General features: G+C 36.2%; 1 long non-coding RNA gene across 6 annotated transcripts in view; it reads left to right on the top strand.

Moving 5' to 3' along the window:
* The window catches only part of LOC109676947 (uncharacterized), a 138,657-nt gene that overhangs the window by 1,056 nt on the left and 116,198 nt on the right, over positions 1–21,403 (top strand). The window contains exons 2-5 of one of the 6 annotated variants that reach the window (XR_012449980.1): positions 3,081–8,646; positions 12,697–12,766; positions 15,051–15,148; positions 16,885–16,983. This is a non-coding gene — a long non-coding RNA (uncharacterized lncRNA). Of the gene's footprint in view, positions 1–3,080; positions 8,647–12,696; positions 12,767–15,046; positions 15,149–16,884; positions 16,984–21,403 lie in introns of all 6 variants that reach the window. The other 5 variants (XR_012449977.1, XR_012449976.1, XR_012449974.1 and 2 more) reach the window with 5 other exon arrangements.

The raw sequence follows: 21,403 nt of genomic DNA, 5'->3' as shown, positions 1-21,403 counted from the left end.
GACTCAAAATAAAATAGGGCAGTGTTTTACTACAGGATAACATTAGAAGCAAAAATTTAGTTTCCAAAGTCTGCCACACTCAAGAAGTTACTAAGGACTCTTGTAGAATAAAAGTCACCATTTTAGAAATGCAAACCTACTTCCAACCTTTGCACAGTCCAAAAACAAAGGTACTTAAATGATTTAAAAGCAGTTTTATACATATCTATCTACTTGTTTGTTTAAAATTATAGTTTTCCTGGAGTTTAATGTAAAAAAAAATTGTCTCTAAATCATGTACAAAAAGCTGTATTTTGAGAAAAGTCACCATATACTGTACGAGTTTACACTGAAGAGATCCCATTGTTGTCTCTGCCTTTTTTGGCCTTGTTGATTCCATAACATTAAGAGAATGATGGTGTAAACCTTAAAGGAAAAAAGCCAAAACAAATATTTTCAACCTTCCTTAAATTTGCTTCCTATGCAAAGCCAGGAAAATCATTGCTGTTGACTTCTAATTTAAGTGATGTAGTTGGAAGTCAGAAGCAATAAATATGTCACAAGCTTAAATTTGTTTTGTAATGCCCTTTTCATTTCCTGCATAGCAATAAGCCTGTAAATACACTAAATTCTTTTGCTTTCTATGTCAACTATTTATATCTGCTTAAAGAGTAAATTTGGAATGGACATTGTGGTGTTTTACCTTCACTAAATTGTTAAAATATTTTAGGGAAAGTGTCAGAAGGCCTAGTACAATTATTGGTTTTTTTTTGAGGTGCTGAGGTCTGAACTCGGAATCTTGTGCTTTCCTTTTGCCACTTGAGCCACACCCTAGTCCCATTTTAGGTAATGAACAAGTTACCAATGATCGGTAATGATGTTCTGGAAAAAACTTTAAATGTTTCGATAGACACAACTTTTCTTTAGGGAAAAGTTTAACTGCAGCAAAAATTGCTATTATGGCAAGATTCAGAATGCACAGGCTTATAGTGGCTGAACTTTAATTTGAGGGAACTAGAGCAATTTTGACGGCTCGCATTTCATTCTATTCTTACTCTCTCACCTCATTTTACTACCCACACATCATCTCACTAATGAGTTGAAAAAAACCAGTAACAAGGCATGAATACTGAATCACAGAAGAGAGTTTTGCCATATTACTTTTTATGTAGACTCGAAATAACCATATGTATTAGTTTGCTACCTCCTTAACAAAATGCCAAAGATGAGTGGCTTTAACAACAGAAACTTACTTTGCTATAGTCCTGGAGATTGGAAGTCTGAGTTAAGGTGTCAGCTGATGTTTCTTATGAGATTTTTTTTCCTTTGGCATGTAGATGGGGGTCATCTTCCTGGGTCTTCACATAGCTTTCCTTTTGTCCTGTCTTGCCTGAGTTGCCTTTTCTTAAAAGCTAACTAGTCATATTTGAGGAGGGTCCATTCTTAGTGACCTCATTTAACCTTAATTGCCTCTTTGTGGACTCTGTCTCCAATATAGTCATATTAAGAGGTAGTGGGATTTAGGCTTCAGCATAAGAATTGTGGGGAACACAATTGAGACATAACACTATACATTTATGCTAAGTTATAGTCTTGTTGAAGATTTTAAATGAATGTTTCCACTGGGTTAAGTGGCTAAAATGTGATGAATGAGAGCGTGTACCTGTTGGCATGTCCTGGCTTTTAACTATAATTTGTCTTAAACTGTCTTAACTAGTTTTGACTTAAACTGGTCTTAGAGCTGGGTGCCAGTGGTGCATGCCTGTAATCCTAGCTACTCAGGAGGCAGAGATAAGGAGGATTGCTCTTCCAGCCGGCCTGGGAAAGTAGTTTGCTACACTCTTATCTTGAGAAAACATCACAAAAAAGAGCTGGTGGATGGGCTCAAGGTGTATGCCATGAGCTCAAAACCCCAGTACTGAAACAAGACAAAACCGAAACAAAAGAAACAAACCAAAACTGGACTTAAAATAACCCTACTCTTTCCTATTCCATATTTTGTTATGCTTGTCTCTATTTTCCTTCCCATTTATTTTCACCTGTCAAAATTCTGTTCTGCTTTCAGTGCTTTGCCCAAATACTGTTTGTCTTGTGAAAATTTTCATTATTGAACTGAATTTGAATTTTTTCTTTTTTGGTATATGTAGCACTTGCATTTTCTTACAGTATCTTTATTGGAAACTCCTTGTGATATTTCTAATAAACATTACAAGGATTGTGTCTAACTCTTATTTGAAATGCCTACCGGAATGACTTGGATTAAGTGAACACTCAGTTGCATTATCAAATACTTTAAAGTACTCAGTACATATTTTCAAAATTGAAAAATAGTTTTATTTTAAAAAGTCATTTTTTTCTCAGAATGTGAAGTTTAATCCCTTTCCTTAATTGCAGCAACAATTTCACTGTGGTTTGTGCTTAGTAACTTTCTTTACAGTGTAGAAAATTGACAGGCACCACCTAGTCCTGGTGGTCAATATTAACATTAGTGATAAGTCTTTGTGACAGGGTGTCCTCTGATATAGTGGGATGAGAAAGACACTTTACATTTCTGATTATTCCTTCCCAAAGCCCATACCATAGTCTGACCATGAGTGAAAAAAAAAAATCAGACAAAATTAAATTGATGGACATTTTACAAATTACATAATCAGTATTCAACACTTTTTTTTTCAGTACTGGGATTTGAACTCAGGGTCTCACAATAGGCAGATGTTCTGCCACTTGAGCCACTCTGCCAGCCTTTATTCAATATGTTTAAAATTGATTAAAACAGCAGTGGTTTTTAAAAAGTGGGAAATTGGAGGTGCGCCTTAGGTTTTAGGATACTTAAGGAGTTCCTAATATATGCCAGTCCCTATTCTAGTTGTTAGAACTAGAGCTGTAGTCAAAAATTGATTTTTTTTTACTTTCATGTACCTAATATTTTAGTGACAAAAAATAGAGATGAGAGTATTAGTAGCATCACAGAAGAACTACTAGGAAATATGTGCAGTCAAACAAATAAAATGGGCATCTACAAGGATGAACTGTAATCCATGAGACTGAATTAGAATTGATACTGACCTCTTCCTGGTTCTGAGATTTAACTTTGGTCACAGGGCGATCATCAGGAGAAGCTGACGACCTTTGTCTCAGACTTTTGTTGAACTGAATTGAAAAAGCTGCAGAACTGAGTACTGCCAGAAGATGAGCTACTAGATAAGTAACAACTTAGAATTTTGCAACATTGCCTCCTGTCCCACACAGGTCTTCTAAATATAAAACTACAGTATATGATGATTGCATTACTGCATCTACCAACTCTCATACAAAATGTCTCTTGTGGCTCATTCTAATCTGGAACTATTCAGGGAAGGAAAGGGAAATGTGCTAATTTAGCTAAGTAAAAGTAGAAATCAACTACAATATGCTAATTATATGGGATATTACAATGAGTCAATGGTATGGAGAAGAAGTAAGAAAGGAAATGAGAAGTGTTAGGGGAGGGGTACGAATTAAAATTTTAAAAAGGATGCTCAGGTTTAAAAGTTTTTAAAAAGTCTCATTAAGAAGGTGACATTAGGTCAAAGACTTGAAGAAAGTGAGGGAGCAAAAACATGCAGATATCTGTCTGCATGCAGAAAACTGAAACTGGATCCATGTCTTTCACTTTGTACAAATATCAACTCAAAAGTGGATTAAGGACCTTAATACAACAGCTGAAACTTTGAAACTAGTGCAGGAAAGACTAGGTGATACACTGGAACACATAGGCATAGGCAATAACTTCCTAAATATTCCAATGACTCAGCAACTAAGAGAAAGGACTGACAAATGGGACTACATGAAACTAAAAAGCTTCAGCACAACAAAAGAAATGTTCTCCAGAATGAAGAGGCAGCCTACAGAATGGGAGAAATTCTTTGTCAGTTATACATCTGACAAGAGATTAGTAACTAGAATATACAGGGAGCTCAAAAAACTAAACTCTCCCAAAATCAATGACCCAATGAAGAAATGGGCAAATGAACTGAAAACAGCTTTTTCACAGGAAGAAGTCCCACTGACCAAAACAATATGAAGAAATGCTTAATAACCCTGATCATAATGGAAATGCAAATCAAAACCACATTAAGATTCCACCTCACTCCTGTTAGAATGGCCACCATCAAGAAGACAACAACGAATGTCGAGGATGTGGGGAAAAAGGAACCTTCATACACAGTTGGTGGGAATGTTAATTAGTACAACCACTATGGAAAGCAGTATGGAGCCTCCTCAGAAAACTAAAAATAAACTACCATATGATCCAGCAATTCACCTCCTAGGGCTATACTGGAAGTAATGTAAGTCAGATTACCATAAAGGTACCTGCACACCCATATTTATTGCAGCATTATTCACAATAGCCAAGCTGTGAAAACAGCCAAGATGCCCCGTAACTGATAAGTGGATTAAGAAAATAGGGTATTTAGTTACAATGGAATTTTATTCAGTCATAGAGAAGAATGAAATTTTGCTATTTGCTGGTAAGTGGAAATGAGAATATCATCCTTGGTGAAGTTAGCCAGGTTTAGACAGCCAAAGGCTGCATGTTTTCTCTCGTATGTGGAATATAGGCCCAATACAAATATAAGTGATATTAAATAAACATAGAAATACAGAGCATATATCCAAAAGTGGGACTGGTAGAGAGACCAAGGGAGGAGGAAAAGAGGGAAAGAAGAATAGCTAATAATAATGAAATACATCACATCTGTGTAGGAACAAGACACAAGCAAACACAAAGAAAGCTGCTAAAACAACTCATGATAGAGGAAAAAAGGTGAGGAAGTGCAGTGGAGGAGGGTTACATTGACTTAAGCACAATGCATGTATGGGTATAATATCAGGCCAAAAATCCCACTGACCAATGAACCTCAACAATGAAGGATAAGAATGATAAACAGATGCTAAGGGGAGGTCACTACCAAGAGAGGGAGGGAAAAAGAAGGAAGTAAAGAAGGTGAATATGGTTGATGTACTTTCTATACAAGAATGAATATAGACTTTTAAAACCTGTTGAAATCACCATAAGAAGAGGACTAAGGTAGAAAGGAGAAAAATGGAGGGGATGAACCAATTTGGAATACAATATGTATATATGTGGAAATGTCATAATGAAACTCTCCCTACAGATACCTTAAAAATGCCTTCTTTTTCCCAAAATGGGGTATTAATAGGAAGATAAACCAGGTCCTGTCTAGGGATTGGTATCAATGAGAGGGGGGAAGATACAAGGAAACAATGTAAGAGGGTGAATATGGTGGAAATATTATGTACTCATCTATGAAAATGGAAAAATGAGATCTGTTGAAACTACTCTAAGAATGAGGAAAGGAGAATGATGGAGTGAATTTAGCTAAGATATTGTCAGCACATATTCTAAGCACCTAGTAGTTCCTTAGTGGGACCATGCTTGGTATGATGGTAGGCTAAAAATTCCCAATGATCCTCACCTCTTGTTACTCCCTTGTGTAACTCTCAAGTGGCATAGGGACAAAATGTTACCTTTGAGATTAGTCTAAAAGACTGTCTTGTGTTTTTGCATCTTTTGAATTGCTTATTTTGATGAAACAAGCTGTTATATTGGAAAGGCCCATGTGTCAAGGAACAGAGGGTGACCTCTGGCCAATATTCAGCAAGGAATTGCAGCTGTCAGATCAGTAGCCCATGAGGAACTGAATCCTGTCAACAACCACATGAACAAAATTGGAAACTGATCCTAAACTATTTCAGACTTGAGATGACTGCAGCACCAACCGTTGACTACAGTTGGTTGTACCTGTGAGGTACAACCATACTTTAACCTACAGAAAGTGTGATTGTAGATTACCTAATCTTACAGAAAACCCTAAAGATTCCACAAAAATTCTATGAGAACTGATAATTGAATTCTATAAAGTTGTAGGATTGAAAATCAGAAAAAAGAATTAGTAGTTCCTACATGCCAATGGTTAATGATCTGAAAACAAATTAAGACAAATGTTGCATTTATAATAACTATGAAAAAAACCTCTAGAAATAAATTTAACCAAGGAGCTGAAGATCTCTATAATGAAAAATTTAAATACTGATGAAAAAAATTGAAGAGAAAACACACACTGAAATATAGCCCATTTCATGGATTGGAAGAATAAATATTGTTAAAATGTCCATATAACCCAAAGTGATATACAGATTCTCTGAAATGCCTATCAAAATATCCAATGACATTCTTCATAGAGTTGGAGAAAATAATTCTAAAATTCATATGGATCAAACAGCCAAAGCAATTCTGAGCAAGAAGGCCAATACTGGGGTCATCATAGTATCTGATTTCAAATTATGCTTCAAAACTATAGTAACCAAAATAGCATGGTACTGGCATAAAAAGACACATAGGCCAATGGGAAAGAATAGAGAATCCAAAATAAATCCATGTATTTACAACCAACCAATTTTTGACAAAGGCACCAAGAACATACATAGGAAAAATGATAGCCTCTTCAATAAGTAGTACTGGAAAAACTGGAGATCCATATGCAGAAAAATGAAATTAGACCCTATCTTTCACCATGTAAAAACAAACTGGAAGTGGGTTAAAGACTTACATTTTAAGTGAAATAAACCAGGTAGAGGAAGACAACATTTGGTAAAATGTTCTCACTCATATATGAGAGCTAAAAACGATGACTCACTAGAAGTAAAGAGTAGAATTGTGGTTACCAGAGGCTGAGAAGAGTAGGAGAAAATGGGGTATAGGAAAAGGTTGGTTCATGGGTACAGAATTGCAGTTAAATAGGAGTAAGTTCTAGTGTTTTATAGCATGGTGGGGTATTATAAATAATAGTAATTTGCTGTGTATTTTGGAATAGCAAGAAGAAAGAATTTTTAATTTTTCCAACACAAAGAAATGATTGAGGTGATAGATATGCTGATTACTGATTTGATCATCAAACAGTACATGGATTGAAAGATCACATGGTACCCCATAAATTGTATAATTATTTTGAATCAGTTAAAATAAATGAAGTAGTAAAAACCAAACAACAAAAAGCAAAGTGTGTAAGAGAATAGATATTGTTCTAAGCCATTAAATTTTGGAATGATTTGTTACTTAACAACATATAATTCATAAATAGACATGCGCTAGGAAAAAAATGGGACCAGTTTGGATTAGAGTATGATAGGCAAGTAGAAGCAAGATTAGAAAAGTAGTGACAGGTTCCTTATAGCCTGACCAGTCATTATACAATTTTTTTTGAATAAATTGATAGTCATTGGAGAGTTTTGGGTAGAGGAGTGACATGATCTAACTTAGGTTTTTGCATATTCTCTCTCAAAGCTGTGTTTAGAAAAGACCTTAGGGTTGGGGCATGGACACCAGTTAGGGTAGTATTATAATAATAAAGGTGAGAGAATGGTATTGACTTACTCCTAGTAGTACACAAATAAGTGATTCAGTTCTGGATATACTTTTATGGTATAGCTAGCAGCATTTGCTGACAGATTGTGTATAGGATATAAGAGAAAAGAATATATGATATTAAAATGACTCTAAAGGTTTTGGGTGGTAATTTGCTGATGTGGGGACTGCAGGAAGAGCAGATTTGGAGGAAGGAGTACTCAGCAGTTCTGTACAAGTTCTGCTTGAAGTGCCTTTTAGACATCCATGTGGAATTGTTCAATAGAGAGTTCAGTATGTGAATATGAATTCCAGGGAGGGGTCTGGGCTGAAGAAACAAATATGGAAGCTGTCAAACTATAGAGGTATGAAACCATGAGACTGGATGCTAATACCAAGGGTGTAAGTATAAATAGCAGATTGGATGGAAAACTGAGCCTTGGGCATGTCAACATTAGTAGGAAAAATAGCAGAGACCTGAAAAGTCTCTTCCTCTTTGAATGAGGAAGGAGAAAAGGCAGTAGAGTGGTATTTTGAAAGTCAAAAAATTTTTTAATAAGAGGAAGTATTCAAGAGGTGTGTGGTGACTCATGCCTATAATCCCAAGTTCTTGGGAGGCAGAGGCAGGAGAATCATGAAGTCATGAGTTCAAGGCCAGCCTGGGCTGTATGACATGATCCTGTCTCAAAAAGCCAAAAAAAAAAAAAAAAAAGGAATCAGCTATTCATGGTATAAGTAAAATGGCTATTGAGAAGTGTCTTGGATTTAGCAATGCAGAGGTAATTTGAGACCTTGTTAATAACAGTTACAGGAAGAATGGGAGAAGAATTAGAAACTCTCAAACTAGGAAAAATCTTTTGAGACATTAAAGTATACAGTGGAAGAGAAATAGAGCAATATCTGTAAAGCATCAAGAGATCAAGAGTGGGTTCTTTTTTAAGTCTGAGAGACCTTAAAGCTTTCTGATGGGGAAGATCCAGCAAAAATGGAAAATTTGATGTTGCAAGAAAGATTTGGTGAATTGCTTGGGAAAGGATAACATCTAGTGCACGAAGGTAGAAGATAGCCTAAGATCATTGTTTAGGTAGTTCATCTGTAGAACTGTATACAGGTATAGATGTTGGTAGGTGAGTTAATATGGTGGTGCAAACTTTTGAATGTTCCTTTCTACCAATTTTATGCTTTTTATTTTTCAGTGTAATAGAAAGCAAAGCCATCTACTAAGAGAGAGTGTTGGAAATTTGAGAAGAGAGCAAAAGGTATAATTAGGAGATAGTGTCAATAGATGTGAAAATGTAACAGGATTCTTGGGTTACATTAGGAGTTCATTTAAGTTCCTGTAATAAATTTAAATTCAAATATTTAGCATGATTGTATTTTCTGCATATCAAGTTCAGCTGCATAGGTGCAAGTGTGGAGCTGACAGAGTTGAAATTAACTAAGGTTGGAATTTGCCAAGAGAGTAAGCAGAGTAAGATGATGAAAAAGAAAGGGAATGCAAGGGGATGGTTTATACTGATCTTCCATGGAATTTAAGTTACACAAGAAAGATAATAATGTAAGGAATGAGGGACATTGAAATGCAATAAATACAATCAGTGAATTTTGAGGTGATAGTGTGTCAAAAGAATTTTGGACTGGGGTTCTCAAGTAAATGTTTGATATCATGAAACATCTATCATGTACATATTTGTTGAGATTTTAAGGAAATAACATGCAGGATCTTCTACAGTATACCTTGAAAAACTGGAATTGGTTAGGTGCTCTGTAATCTCAAACTGACCTCCACTTTAACAGTGAATGCTAACTTGCTTGTAGAAATTTGCATGTCAGTGAGGTGAGATTCTGTACTCATATTTGGCTAAATATTTAACATTTCACAAGCTTGAGTTTTTTTCTCTGCCATTTCCAGATGATTTGTGATGCTGTATTTACCAATGAAGCTTTTTTGTGCTTACATGCATTTATGCAAAAGATGATTATTGTTTATGTAACATTTAATATGGCATATTAAAATGGAAAATCTTACTACCATTGGAATATTTGTAATCTAATATTTGTAAAATATTTACTGCTTTTAAAGCAGATATATTAAAATAATTTGGAAGTTTAATGATCACTTGTTAATATTCTCATTTTTCTTTTTCTTTTTTTTACTGTTTTTTTCCTCATATGCATTGTATTTACCCTAATAATACCTTTGACCTATTATCCATAAGGATTATAGATATCTGTTAACAGTGAGAAGACAAGCTTAGTTCATGTAAAACTTGATGTAATATAACAAAATTACATGAAACATCAATTTTATGAGGCCACTAGATGACTCTGTTGTCCTGTTATTTAAGTATGTGTTTAACCACCTAGGGGTTTTGAATTAAATACAACTGTTTATTATTGTGCATGACTGTATTGCTGTGTATGTGAATAGTAACATGAAAATGTTGGCGTGCCTAATAGCTCTATCAACCTATCATATGGACTCCAGTTTTATATAATAAATGTCTACAAATTTATTTTGTAGATCTTAGATTGCAAATTTTGGAAACCTTAGATTATATAGAAATGAACAACATTCTCCAGATGCGTATTTTAAGAACACAATTGAAATACACCAGATCTTTTTTATATTTGAACTTGATGAATAGGTTTTTGCCATAACAAATTAATACAGTACTTAAAAATTAAATATTAAGTTAATTTGGAGTATATCAAAATAGACAGTGATACTGTTGGAGAAGTGGAATATTTTTGCTCACAGCAGGATGTGGTCATATTCATCTTACCAATAGTAGTGATTTTTTGTATGATATATGCTGAATTAAATGCTTATTGAGTGAGAAAGCTAGGATGATAAAAATGAAAGAGAATTCTGGAAATCACATGTAATATTCAAAAGGAAAATGAATTGCAGGGTGATATATTTAGCAAAATTGACAAATGCTTTTTTACCTTGCCTGCGTCTTAGGTCTATCTTTGCCAAAAGTTTTAAACTGAGAGTTTTCCCCACCATGGAAATATATTTCCAATTTTATAATAAAATTTTATGAATTCATATTTGTAAGGAACTGCCAAATAAAGACCATGCCACATGTGGAAAAGAAAGATTTATTGGAACCAGACCACAGGACTGTCACTCTTGGGTTCAGAGTGAAGCAGCTTGACTAAATTGGGTAGTGAGCTTTATAGGAGGGGCCAAGCCATGGGGGAGGGAGAGAGAGTCTGGTCTCTGATTATCTGTGATCGCTAGATAGAACAGGTCGACATGCCTGGCTATTTGAGTAACTGGAAGTTCCTGAGGTGTTTTTCAAGCAGAGAAACAAACAGGGGAGTTGGGCAAGCAATTATAAATCAGGGGGTCTGGTTTTGGTGCTAGCCTTGGGATCTTCCACCTGCCCCAAGAATGCCAGGGACCTAACATTCTAGCCTTTTGTTGGTATTATGGGTGCTGATCGATCTAGCTGCTTGGTGCTGAGTGCTGAGTGGGGGCATTGTTAAGGGGATTTGGCTGGAATTTGGAAATTTGTGAGGTCCCCAGGAGTGGAGGCTGATGGTTTTTCCAAGGCTTCATCTGCAGACAAGGCCAATTATTGGTAGGCCAGAGAAAGTTGTAGTAGCATCTGGTGGGAAAGTCTGTCTGCTGAGTTCCTCTAGGGAATCCTGGAGGCATCTAGGGTTAAAAAGAGCATTTTCCTGGTTTAAGGGTTTGTATTTCCATAGCATCATTTCCATAGCACATGTGCAGCTGTTTTTTTTTTTTTTTTTCTATAGTAGCCTCTATAATGGATCCTATAACCAAGGGAAGGAAGCAGGGAAATAGTATGCATGCTCTCAGAATTAGGCCCACTGCCCCTACCTGTGTTTTAAATTCACCTATGGCAGAAAATTGAGAGCCAGATGAGGACTAAGAGCTTATGCAGGAGAGGAAGAGGGAGAGAGTTTGTGGGAGAGGCTTAGCCATGTGGGGCCCAGCAGTACTCATCCTTTGTTGCAGTGGAAGAGTCTGAAGTCAGTGGGCAATGTTTTATCCTTGAAAGGTGCTGCCACTGGGGAATCCTGTTGAGTTTGACAGTGGTGGGCGTCGTGAGGATGACCAGATGGGGGTCCGTCTACTGAAGTCCCAATGGAGAGAGTCAAAGATCCTTTAGGAGAATGAGATCCTCTGGTTTTAATAGAAATTGTTATGGGGCCCTCTGAGGGGTGGGTCTGCATGCTCTCTGAGAAGTTCCTGGAGGAGGTTAAGATAAAGTAGATAGTCAGCCAGAGAAGCAGAGTCTGTTGGAGGCAAGTTTCCTAAGAGAAATGGGTGGCCATACATTATTTAAGACCCAAATAGGAATATTACAAGGAGCATAAAAAGGTGTCTGCTAAAGGCTGCATATCTAGGGATCCAGTTTCTGCAAAATCCTGTAACTCCCAAGAAAGCTTTAAGCTGCTTTTATGGTATAGGGGAGTGGGAAACAGAGGACTGGGTTGATTCACTTATGACTCAGGGAGTGAGTCTGTCCCTTTAAGAACACACCTAGGTAGGTGACCTGAAGGAGACATAATTGAGCCTTCTCCTTAAAGACTCTGTATCCCTGGAGGCCAGAAAGTTTTTAAAAGGACTCTGTTGCCCTGTAGATGAGGGGCTCTGTGGCTCTGCACTGAAGTACATCAACATATTGAAGAAGGGTGGCCTCTGAACAGTGCCCATCGAATAAGTCTCTGGTTAGGATCTGTCCAAAGAGATGAAGACTGTCTTTAAACTCTTGTGGCAAAACTGTCCAGATTAATTGCTGTGAAGTGTTTGTGTAATCTTTAAAGGCAAACAGGGTCATACTGTCAGGATGCAGGTTAAATGGAATACTTTTGGATATAAATTTACATTTTTAACTTTGTAAATATTTGTACCATATTTAGATAAAGTATAGACACAACATTGTTACAGATGGTCGTTTAAGACACATGAGCAAATATGTAAATGAACTCTGATTTAGTAGTACTTAAAGCTTGACAAGGTCAGCAGAAATCACAAATAATTTCTTTGATAAAATCTAACAGTTTTTTGTAGATGTTACTCAGAGAAGAACAATATTAAGATAACCTTGTTATTTTATAGACTTAGAGAATTTGATTTTAGTTTGGCATGACCTTAAAAATCTTTTAGGCAGCTCTAGATTATAGTCAACTTTAACTTTGTCACACAGTGAAGTTTACCTATCTATATCCTTTCCAGTTGTTTACTTTGTAACCTGTATTTTAAAATTAACTTTTGTAAGAATTTTAAATTTAAATAGAACTGTCTTTTTTTTTGGCTGGTGGAGAAGACTGTCCACCCCCACCACGGAGATCTGTGAAGGATAAAGCTTACCTGAGATGTCAGGTAGCACCAGGTAGGTGATTGAGGCCTACGGGCTATGTGGATGCTTACCCTGGGCTTCTCTGAGGTGATCTTGAAGGAGGCCAAGGTCCCAGGGCTGTGTCAGTCTTCTGCCGCCAGGCCCAAGAGGTCCGTGAGACCTTCACTCTGTTGAGAGTGGTAGTGGAAGACTGACCTAACTTGCAGAGACAAAGGGAGCAGTTGTCTTTCCAGTGTCCATTCTGTCCACATTGTGGACAGGGTCCTGGAGGCGGGCGAGGTGAAGGGCAGTGTTTTTGCCCAATGTCTTGTCTGGTTGCCTTTGAAGCAGGCCCCTGGAGGCATGCATTGTTGTTCAGCCAGTCTCGAAGTTGGAAGAGGTAGCCTCAGGGCAGCCATCAAGAGCTGGTCCTTTTGGTGATCTCAAGCCTCATCTCAGTTATAAATACCTTAAATGCCATTTTCACAAGATCTCCCTGGGGGGTTTGAGGGCCACACTCTGCCTGTTTAAGTTTTCTTTGAGTATCAGGGAAGGATTGGGAAATAAAATGAGAGTTGAGAATAATTGTTCCATCCTTGGAAGATGGGTCTCATGCCAAGTCATATCATATGCTTGGGTTAGGTATTTAAATTCTTTAATATAGCAGGCTGAGTCATTAGAGAAGGAGTTACGTCTCTTTTAAATTTGAGAGAGATTAGTCATGGAAAAAGGCACATGGGCTCAGATAATGTTGTCAGCTCCTGCCACCTCCTGGAGTGGGTATAGGTGAGCTGAACATGCTTGGGAGGAGGTATGGGAGCAGGTATGGGATGTGGGTGGGGAGGAGAAGGGTAAGGGCATAGCAGGGGCTGAGGGCAATGCTAGTGGTGGGCAGATGGAGGCTGTGAGGTCACAAGTAAGAGATAAGACATATATAATACTCTGAAAAATTTTAGCTTGAGTTGAATTTAGAGCAATTTTTGCATACTTTTTTTTTTTAAATAAAGTTGGGTGCTGGAGGCTCACACCTATAATTCTAGCTACTCATGAGGCAGAGATTGGGAGGATCACAGTTCGAAGCCAGCTGGGCAAATAGTTCCATGAGACCCTATCTTGAAAAACCCTTCACAAAAATAGAGCTGGTGGAGTGGCTCAAGGTAAAAATAGTAAAATTAAAACATCAGATGGTGTATGAGAGTACTCTAATTTAATATATGTTTTAGTAGTTATTTTTTAATCTAAGTAAAATTATAGAAAACTAAGTAGAATTAGAACCAAAGAAATAACTTTTGTATTTCTCTAGTTTAAAACTTTTTATCTATATGATAATTTATGTAAATGAATAGTATTCCCTAGAACTCAGAAGGGTCCTGAAAAAAATCCTTGGAATTCAGGACTCAAATTTGCTGAAAGCAATAAGAATTTTTGAATATTTATCATTTTAAAGTTATTGGACAGAACTAATTGAGAAGGATTAAGAATGGAAATTGTATAAGATGAATGTACAAAAAAAGACATCCTGAAAATAAAAATTTTTGGGTGTAGAATTGCTGTAGGATGAGAGAGGGAGAAGAGGAACTGTGGTTACAAAGGCAGTGGATGCTAGATCATGTAAGGTCTCAGAGGCTATGTATGAACTATCATTAGTATTCTGAATAAAAAGGAGAGGTATTGAAGGAGTTTTAACAAAGTAGTGCGCTGACCAAATTTGTCTAAGGAATATACCACATGTTGGGTTGACAGTAGATTATAGTAGACAAGCATTGAAGCAGGGGAGAGATTCAGGAAAACAATGATGGCGTCTTAGAATGGGATGGCAGCAGCACAGTTGGTCAGAAGTGGTTGGTTTTGGATATAATTGAAGACAGACACAATAGGATTACTTGACAAATTGAATGTACTAATCAAATCACTGGGTATGCTATTATTTGCAGGTCATGTCTATATTCCAGGGTTATACCAGGTGTCACTCAGGATGAAACTGATTATTTTGGAGAAAGATTGCAATCTACATATGTGCTTCACCTGCAGACCTAAGTCTTTCTGCACCATTAGGCTTACTCCTGGCCTATTTTACATAAGGCATAATTTTAAATAGCCTCAATCCTGGCTATTTGTTCTTTTTCCCTGAGTCACCATTATTGCTAATTGGACCAGGGACATAATGCTTAGGTAGGGGGTGTTAATTCCATAATTAGAAATATAGCTGTCATTAGTTTTCAATAAATGTCCACATTCAAGATATGTTTCAGGGATGGGAGTATGGCTCAAGTAGTAAAGATCCTGCCTAGCCAGGAATAAGGCCCTGAGTTCAGGTCCCACATCCTTTCTTCCCAAGGTAGCCGTGACAATGGACATGAGATGAGAGGGAAACATCTGGGCCTCAGCCATCCTCTGTCTTCTGCTGGCATTGGGTGAATCTCATCAGGCTCAATCTTTGGTAAGTGGCTTCTGCTTTCTGGTCTGGGCTCCTCCTGTAACTTGTGGTCATCATCAGTCTGTGCATTATGTGTCCTTCTGGTCCTGGGTGCTATGTCTCTTTGGATCTAAAATCCTGTTTTTAGTGATTTCTGCAGCTTCCCTGAAGAATGTGGGCTTTTCCTTTTTTGAGATATGGTCTCACTGTGTGGCCTAGGCTTATCTCAAACTTGAGATCCTCCTGCTTCTGCTTTCTATGAGATGGGATTTTGGGCATGTACCATCCTACTGGGCCTGCTTTGAAGAGTTTTAAATGGGAAGTTGGACACACTTTTCTCTACGTTTGATCCTCACATCTTTTCACTTTTAGGGCTCAGGTCAGTGGCAGTGAGAAAGGCCAGAAGAAAAGAAACCCAAATCTGTGTTTACCTTGCTTCTTTGTTTTGAATTGTCCTTATCTCATCCAGGCAGCTTCCATTTGAGAGTAGAATTTGAAGGTGGTGGAGGGGAGGTATATTCTGGTTTTCTATTTACTTTCTTTCTATGGTGTCTTAGCTGTAGATACTTAAATTACTTCCAACTCCCAATATCTGCCAAAGGACTTTAAAAGAGTTGTATCTATCAATATTTACTGTATTAGACATGAAACAAAAAATTTTAAATGAATTAATTTTAAAATAAGAGAAAGCCGAGAATAACATCATTGTCAAAATCAAAAGAAAATTCAGAGTGGCATTGTGCTACATTTTTGCAAATCTCCTTAAGTTTGGCTTAATAAAAGATGGATGGATTCTCATATCAATTTCTGTACTAGGTTTATTTTGATAATTGTTTTTGTTGAAGTATATGAAGATCTGGCTGCATACAGATACGTATTTGGGAAAAGGAAGTGTATATTTGTAGCCTAGCCTTTTCATATTAACTGTAGTTTTTTTTTTTGTTGTTGTTGTTTAGTACTATGTAAAAGCTCTACAAGTCTTCCTCCTTTCATTCCTTCCTTTGTTCCTTCCTTCCTTCCTTCTCTATCACCATGCTCCCCTTATATACAGTAGCTTAGAGTACAGTGCATTATATTATATTCTTATGTAGGTGGGCTGTTTCAATAGTTTTCATGCTCTAACATTTTCTTTTGCTCTCCACCTTCCATAGTCCCCTCAGATTAAAATTTTATTCTGTTTCTCACCATATATGTATGTATTTTTGTATGTATAAGTGATCATCTATCTATCTATCTATATATTTAATTTATAAGTCTAGATTCCACATGTGCAGGAAAACATGTGACCTTTGATTTTTGGAGCCTGGCTTACATTGGTTAGCATAATGTTTTCCAGTTCCATCCATTTACCTTCAAACAACATAATTTCATTCTTCTTTAAGGCTGAATAAAACTCCATTGTGTATATATACCACTTTTTTTTAATCCATTCATTAGTCATGGGGCATCAGGGCTGCTTCCAAGGCATGGCTGTTGTATATAGTGCTGCAATAAACATGGGTATGCAGGTGGCTCTATCATATCCTAGAGCATATTCCTTTGGATATATGGCCAGGAGTTTACCTTAATTTCTTAATTTGTTACCTAAAGGTAACAAATTTAACTACTTAAAAAAAGGTAACTACTTAAAATTAGTGTGTTTTGGCTCCCCACATGAAGAATGAGACATTTTTAGCTTATCTATATTAATTCCTTACTTACACTCTTGTTCATCTTCCTAGTTTTTGAGAATATATTTACATTTTTGGTTTTGTTTCTAGCTCTTCTTTTGATTATGTTTGTGGCTTTAAATCAATGAAAAAAATGTTCAACATCTGTAGTCATCAAGGAGATACAAATTGAAACAGCATCTGATTGGGGTAAGTGAAACCACCTCACCTTAGTTAGAATAGGTATCATTAAGAAAATGAAAAACAACAAATGCTGGTGAAGATGGGGGTGAGAGGGGAAGTACTCTTATTCACTGATGGTGGGGTATAAATTAGTGCAGCCACTATGGAAATAAGTATGGAGGTTCCTCAAAAACTTAAAACTAAAAGTGCCACATGATCCAGCCCTACCACTGCTGGATATATACCCAAAAGAATCAAAATTGACATACAATGGAGATACCTTCCTACCCATGTTTATAGCTGCACTATTTGTGGTAGTCAAACTATAGAATCAGCCTAGGTGCCCACCAACAGATGAATGGATAAAGACAAAGAATTTACTCAGCTATTATGAAAAATGAAATTATGTTGTTTGCTAGAAAATGGATGGAACTAGATATTATCATGTTAAATGAAAATCAACCCCCCCCAGACAAATACTGCATTTTTCTCTTATTTTTTGGAAATAAGCAGAAGATAAAACAATATGAATCAAAAAACCAAGGTCATGAAAGAACTCGGGAGGTGGAAGGGGGAGGGAAAAGAGGGAAGGAGGAGTAATAAAGCAAGAGAGGGAGTGAATATGATCAAAATACATCATACAAAGTGTATGTGTGGAAATATCATGATGAAACCCTTTACAATGTCCAACTTAATAATCACTAATGAAAATGTACCTATAGTCAATTTCTGCTAAACCCAATGTAAGTCAGAGTAGATCAGAGTGACTGTTTTTTAATAGTAGATTCTTAAGATAATTGAAGGAAGAACGTTTATTTATTCAAGTACAATTTCTGCTTCCAATTATCACTTAGGTAATTCAGGGCTCTTCCTCTATTGAAGAGTAGCTAAGAGACAGGGAGAGCCAATATTACAAAATTGGTGGACCTCCACATGGTAGAACAAAGCAGGGGGAAAAAATACCATCTTCTTACCCATGATCATATTTTTACTAACAGTGACAGATGGGAAAATTGAGGCCCCAAAAGACACATACCCAATGTTTAGTTAAGCACAGATATTGGACTACAGTCCAGTTTATCCTCTTTATTATTTTGATTGTCCTGAAGGCAATTGGGGATTGAAACAATAGGTTTTATCAACTTAATCATAGGTGGGAGCAAAAATTTATCAATATTGCATTTTCATACCTTTTTATTGTTTTTAAAATCATAATCTTTAATTTTTTTGTTAGTACTGGAGTTTGAACTCAGGGCATTGTATTTGCTAGACAGGTGCTCTAACACTTGAGCCACACCCCCAGCCCATAATCTTTACATTCTTATAAATTTGTCTATTTATTCATTTGTATGTGAAATAAAGTTTATTTTTGATATTGTATTTGCCTTGTGGGCTTTAAAGAGTTTTGTTTGTTGACAGATGTAAATTAAGTAAAGTCCTAGGAATATATCGCATTTTGAGCTTGCATTTCTGTTTAAGTTTTTTAAAAAAAAAATTCAGGTTTAGAATGCTGTATACCAAATAGAGGAAAGAAGACCCATCTCCTCTGGTCCAACTGTATAAATTATGCATAATGTTTAAGAGCAAGGTCCTGTTTCTATTTCAATTATCAATTTGAATAGAGCATTTTTGGTAGTATAAATGTAGACAGCAGGCATTTCCTACACTTAATTTATTCTCTCATAACCAAGAAGCAGCTTGATGTAGACAGTTTTATGTAAAATTTGTCACATATTCTCTGTGCTTTGGAAATGTCTTACATTTCACTCAGTTTAATTCATTTTTCTATATTGTAAAATGTAGGAAATACATTCTTCCCAACAATATCTTGGAGACTGTGCTGTGATCATTTAATCTGTAAAATTTGCTTTGACTTTTTTGAACGGGATTGATAAGTAAATGTGATGGCTAATTTGATGTGTCGATTGATTGGGCCACAGGATGCACACATAGCTGGTGAAACATTATTTCCAGGTGTTAACCGTGAGGGTGTTTCTGGATAAAGTTAGTATTTGAATTGTTATGTGGTAAACACCCAATCTATTGTGGGCCTGAAAAGAACACAAAGGTAGAGGAAGGTTGAATTAGCTTTATTAATTGCACCAGTAGAAATAGATATGTAAAGGATATAGATATCTATATAGATTTATAGAAGAAATGAAAGCTCAAAATGCTGTATATTCCTAGGGTTTTATATATTATTTCATATATGTAGGATTCATTTAAAAATAAATTTAATGTGCTAACAAATAAATGAATAAATTTAATTCTGTAGCAATTAATGTAACTGAATATATAGAGAACTTTTATGGAGAAAAATTGAGGACAATAAATGGCAAGAACTAGTAATAGTACTGGATGGAAGCAAGTGGCCCCAATTTGGTACCCTTAACTACAGGTGAGAGTCACACACAAAGTATGATTTTCTTGGGGATGGAATCAATCTCACACTGTGTGAGTACATATTGCCTCAGTCACATACTAATAGATGCTGAAAAGTCCCATGATTTGCTGCCTGACAGCTGGAGACTAGATGAAGTCTGGTTAATTCATTCTGAGACAGAAGGCCTAGGAACCAGGGAGCCATTGGTGTAAATTGCAGTCTGAGAGAAAAGACCAGATGAGATGGGATGACCCATCTCAGTGAGTTGGATGATAATCATCCACGACGGAGATCACAATCTACTTCACTGAATACACCAATTCATATGTAATGCCATTCAGAAACATCCTCTCAGACACAACCCAGAAATGATATTTGATCTGGCCTAGTCAAGATGACATAAAATTAACCATCACATTCTTTGACTCTCATGCTCAAATTCATGGCTGACTTTATGACATGTAGTCAGCCCTTGTGTAAAGTATGTGAAGAGATGATAGACATTCCAAGCCAGCCAAGAAATCAACTGTCTGGGGATAGGTGTGTGTGTGTGTGTGTGTGTGTGTGTGTGTGTGTGTGTATGTGTGTGTGTGTGTGTGCGTGTGTGTGTATTGAGAGTGGGTTGTAGCTAGTAAAAAGGAAGCAACTATATTGTAGGTAGTAATTAAACAAAGCTAGCTTTAGCAGAATAGAACTCAAGTTATATAGTGTAATTTGGAATTAAAGAAATATATTGGGCTAGGATGTAGTGCAAGTAATAGAGCACCTGCCTAGCCAAGCACAAGGCTCTGATTTTAAAACCTAGGACCACAAAAAAAAAAAGAAAGAAAGAAAAGAAACATATTTACATAAAAATACCTGATAGGTTCAGTGCCTCTCTAATGGAGAGTCCCCAGTGATGAGTTTCTATGGGGAAGTTTGGGTTTAATATTTCTGGAAAGCATAATATGATATCATTATAAGCCATTAATACTGATGGGTTGGTTTATTAACTAGTCACTGATTTGTCTTGAAGGATCTGATTGGCTCTGGAACATTTGGAAAGAAAATTGGGAATTAGATGTATTCCAGATAGGAGCAATTTGTGTATGTGGGGAGGAGGCAGACCTATGGAGAATTCATTTGGAGCATCTAGACAAGATGGTTGCAACATGAGAAAATCTGATATCTAGAAGAGAAAGGGATTGGAGTAAAGAAAACAAACTTTGTGGACAATAAAGATGAATGTCTAAGTGCCCACCCCTTGTAGAGATTCTTTTATAGATTTTTTTATAAAAGAGAAACTAGCTAACACCTTTTAAAACTCTTAAGGAAAGAAAGAGGCCCATGAGTGATGTAGGAACTGCTTTACATCTGTTAGAACTAAATAAAATGAAATAAAAATTTAAAAATCACAACACCTAAATTTAGGAGGAGAAAGGTTGTTGAAAAGCTATTATAGTTAAAAAATTTCTTTCTTCCTACTTGGAAGCTTTCCATCCATCTCTGCATTTTAATTATATTAGTCATACCTATGTTATATAACTACCCCCACTACCTCCCAGGCAAAACAATCATGCACCTATTAATTGTCTAAAAATCACCAGACACAAAATTTTCATTTTCTTATCAGTTTATTGTTATACATATGAAGTACCATGCAACTATCAGAATTATAATCATATTTTTTCTTTTAAAAAACTCAGAGAAAAAAAATGTTTCCAGTAATTTTCATTCAATGTGAATGACAAGAATATTATAGCTATAAACATTGAAATAACCATTTCATTTCTTCCTGAGGAAGTTCCATATTTTAAGTAATGAAAAAGGGAATTTTATGCAGAGCTAATTTTTGATCATGTTATCTCTCATTCTTTTCTCATGTGTATTTATATTACTTTCAGAATAACATAATAATCAGTTGGAAATATAGTGTGGAAAGTATGCATGTCCTCTAGAATTTGCTACTCTTTCCAAAACATATTGAGTGATCAAAAATTCTTTCAAAGGTTTTAAACATTTATTGGTGAATTAGTAGATTTTGGTACCATCTCTCTCCTTTTCTCCTTTCATTCTACAAGAATT

This window comes from Castor canadensis, chromosome 1, assembly GCF_047511655.1.
Source record: "Castor canadensis chromosome 1, mCasCan1.hap1v2, whole genome shotgun sequence".
NCBI classification, from domain to species: Eukaryota; Metazoa; Chordata; class Mammalia; order Rodentia; family Castoridae; genus Castor; species Castor canadensis.
This window is presented reverse-complemented; position numbering and strand designations above follow the sequence as displayed.